At 40.7% G+C, this 4,031-nt stretch overlaps 1 long non-coding RNA gene across 1 annotated transcript; it reads left to right on the forward strand.

Moving 5' to 3' along the window:
• The first annotated feature begins 544 nt into the window (after nucleotides 1-544).
• LOC140707000 (uncharacterized) lies at nucleotides 545-2,881 on the forward strand. The gene is made up of 2 exons (XR_012087001.2): nucleotides 545-655; nucleotides 2,634-2,881. It is a non-coding gene; the product is annotated as an uncharacterized LOC140707000 (long non-coding RNA).
• The last annotated feature ends 1,150 nt before the right edge of the window (nucleotides 2,882-4,031 follow it).

Genomic DNA, 4,031 nt, shown 5'->3' on the forward strand with positions numbered 1-4,031 from the left:
ACATGCCCAGCTTTTTCCGCACTTTATGCTTACTTTTTTGGGATACTGTTTAACCATAACTGTTTGTATCGAACAGAAGAATTTCCCCCTTTTCTTTTCTTCTCTCTGGGAAATCATTACTGCTCCACTTTTCCACATAAACTGCTATTCTTTATCAAGGATGACCGTAAGGCGCCTTATACAGTGTCAGATCTTAGCTCAATATTGTCTGTTTTGACTGGGAGAGGTGGCTTTTGTCTCCTTAGTTTCAGGCAGACCTACCTGGGAATGCCAGGCATTGAACGATACAGCACATGATCTGTTAACTGCACTCCTTTTCCCAAAGGAGTTGGTTTCGGGCTATGACCCTTTATCTTTCCATGTAACCATGAGAAAAAGAAAGCCTACATTATTGGTGCACGGTAAAATAACCAGATTAGCCTATTAAAGCATGTTGGATCTGCTCCCAGAACTTGGCCTGCAGGGAATTTAAAGCACAAGCAAGGCCTTTTCTTTCTCTCCACAGCCCCCCCCCATACATTTGTCTTTAGAAAAAAGCTTTTCCTCATTTAGGGCTGCAAGTGTGGCAATGAATACTAAATACTGTAAACTGTGTTTACAGAATCGGAGGCCAAATTAGAATCTGGATGACAAGGAGCTGGTAGATGGAATGGGGGTACGTACCTAGATATCATTTGAACACTGCCTGTATGAATATATAATGTTTCTTGCCATGGCTTTTTTTTTTACTGCTTTGTTCAATTTCTTTCTTTCTTTCTTTCTTTCTAAAAAGGCTTCTAAATGAATAAACAACTTGCGTCTATAACAGCCAAGATTCACGGCTCGAGTGCCATGGGATTCTTTGCATTACTCAACAACTTTCCTTCTGCTTGTCTCCACGTTTGGCTCGCAGTCTTGCCAAGTGAAACCTTACCGCTAATTTAAAAAGTGATCAACTCTTTCAGTTTGCTTCCAGTATGTCCCACCGCATGACATGTGGCTCTTTATTAAACGAGCAAGAGGGAATGTAAATATTTCCTTGCTGGAGTGCACAAAGCCCCACCGGGGTTTTTCCGTTGTATTAGAGATGGAAAAGAATTTCAGTGGCTTTTTGAGATTCTCACCCAAATTACCCACTTTGCCTTTCCCAAGACTCATTAAAGAGACAAAGTACATCTTTTTCTTAGGAACACTCACATTTGCAAGGTTCATTTTTTACAAACCGAAGCAGGGGCACATTCTTGAATGCCAATGCCAAGGAATGCATACCACTGGAAGATCTGAAGTGATTAGTCTTGGTCAATGGGGAAAGTGCTTACAAAAATCTGCACATTAGGAAAACTGAATAAATAAATGTGTGCATTGTGCTCACAGAGAATATGCATATACAGTGGGGTCTTGACTTGAGAACTTAATCCTTATTGGAAGGCGGTTCTCAAGTCAAAAAGTCTGTAAGTCAAGTCTCCATTGACCTACAGTGCATTGAAAACCGATTAATCCCATAACAGGCCATTTTTGTTCCATTTTGGTTTTTTTCTGGTCTGTAGGTCAAATCTCAGTCTGCAAGTCAAACCTAAATTTTGCGGCCAGAGAAGTCTGTAACTCAAAAAGTCTGTAAGTCAAGCCGTCTGTAAGTCAAGGGTCCACTGTAGAAAATGCACATGTATTTCCATATAAGGAAAAAAAACCTCTAAAAGATTGACAGGAAGAATGAATGGGACAGGAATGCAGATGTGATTTAGAAAAAAAAAATCCCCACATTTTTACATTATATTTTCAATTACAGAATACTTCTGAAGAGACTCTCAGAAAAGGAGAGGGGGCAACGTTAATTCAGCGTTAATGTGTTTGAACGCACAGGAACCCAAACTGAGGCTTTTAAGTATTATGATTTAAAATATCTCTGGGCCTGGAGGAACTAAATCTGTCAGTTCTGGTTTCTCTTAAATTTTAAAAAGCTGAAGTTCTTTCTATCCCACTTGCAAAAAAAAAATAAATCTGAATATTCTGGTAAATTCTTACCATAAATGAAACAAAGCTCTCATTTGTTCCTAGTGAAGATATACATTAATCATGGCCTCAACACTAGGGATTTTTTTTTTTTTTTTAAATCTGATCTCATCATTCTCCAGTTTGGGAGTTCCACCTGACCAACCTCTACTTAACTGTGGCTCACTTGGGAGAAAGGGCTCAACTGGAAAGCTTCAAAGTTCAGCTAGCCCTTGCTCTGCCTAGTTTCCTGTTCAGAGAGCAAAAAATAATAATAATAATCCCCATTTAGCACTGGAGCTGAAAGTCTGGCTGTAGCTAGGCCTAGCTAAGCCTCAAAGCCTTCGTTGAGGCCTTTCTCCTAGGAGAGCCACATTTAGATGTCTCTCTGTCAGGCAGAACTCCTAGAATGGAGAATTATGGGATTTGTAGTCCAAGAAATCCAAAAATCCTGGCTTTGTATGTGTTTCAGAGTTTCCATATGAGGGTTAGGGTTAGCTCATTCCAAGTAATGAGCTATTGGCCAAAAATCCAAATGTCTGTCTGTCTGTCTGTCTGTCTGTCTGTCTGTCTGTCTGTCTTTCTTTCTTTCTTTCTTTCTTTCTTTCTTTCTTTCTTTCTTTCTTTCTTTCTTTCTTTCTTTCTTTCTTTCTTTCTAAATACAGACATTGCCCAATGTGCCTTTAATTCCCACAAAAGAAACCTCAGCAGGCGCTGCGGAAGTCTCCGAAATATGCATCCTACAGTTTTGATTACACCAAAGATGATGACAAGATATTTCTCAGAGCCAATTTGCCAAGCTTCAAAGGCAAAATTGGATCCAACAGTGGCTGGAGCTTCATCAGATGGAGAAACTGTAAAATAAAAATTACATCGTGACATGCTTCTAATAAAGTTCCCTTCACTCCCTTGTCCGTGAGTAGCATTTCTCGCTGAGGTTTTGCAAAGAATGATTTAATCGTCTTTGCTCGTACATTAGAAGAGCTGATCGCTGGGCTTCTATTTAGATTGATTGTTCTCCTGCTCTTATTAGCAAGTGGCAACTTAATGGAGATGAACAGAAATGAAAAACAGGGCAATTCGTATTCCGCATTGCCTGCACTGCTGGGTTTTGATTTCAGATGCTTTATTTCTCATTTGCAGCCAATGACGATAAAGTGGTAATGCTCAGAGGTTTGTTAGGATTTGGCTAGGAAGTTGATAAAGCGTCTGGTGACCTTTTCAGTTCAGGCCCAGTTATTTGCAAACATAGATCTTCATTTCTGCCTGACATTCCTTCGTGCTTTCCCTTCCTCCTGTCTTATTTTAAGCCTGAAAACCTCACTGAGAGAGAAGGGCAGCAGTGTAACGGAGGTAGGGCCTGGATTTTTTTGATTAGCAAAAGATACAGATGCCTCTTGCTACCTGCCCCTTGCTCTCTGTTCCTTGAAAACCTAGCTACACTCCTCAGCATCTGAATTTTTGCCTTCAACAATATAAGGCTGTGAAGTGTAAATGTCTACACATATGTCTGTCTCTCTAACACAGAGACAAACAAAATACCTGTAATTTTTTTTGAGTCTCCTTCAGGGGTGTGTGGGGGGGCTATGTAGACTGTCCCAAGGAACATATGTGCTTCAGAAGCTGCCACTTCATCAGTGAAAAAAGAAAAGAAAAGAGTGCCAGATGACTATGTATAAAAATAGGTGGGAATTGTGCAACTTACAGGGCCTAACAAACCTTTATCCCCCACCCATAAATGCAGCCAAAAATAGCCATCCATTTACCCTGAAAATGGTCATTCACGCTCTCCTCCCTAATCAACATCCCTAGCGGTGGGAGTAGTTAAGGAACATGCAAGGGATTAGGTACTGATAATCTCCCTGCCTATTGGGCTCTGTACAGGGTGCCTCTCAAAAAGCTACCAGTCCTCTAATCCCTTGCAGCTCCTATAGATCTTAGTCACTCCTGCCCACTTCCTTCTTCTTCACAGGAACATAATGGTTCCTCATGAAAGCTTCACTCCCCATGTGTGAGAAGCTGAAAACGTCTCTGAGGATTTTGGTTTTGTGCCAGCAGTTTCC

Source organism: Pogona vitticeps, chromosome 4 (genome assembly GCF_051106095.1).
Source record: "Pogona vitticeps strain Pit_001003342236 chromosome 4, PviZW2.1, whole genome shotgun sequence".
Taxonomy (NCBI): domain Eukaryota; kingdom Metazoa; phylum Chordata; class Lepidosauria; order Squamata; family Agamidae; genus Pogona; species Pogona vitticeps.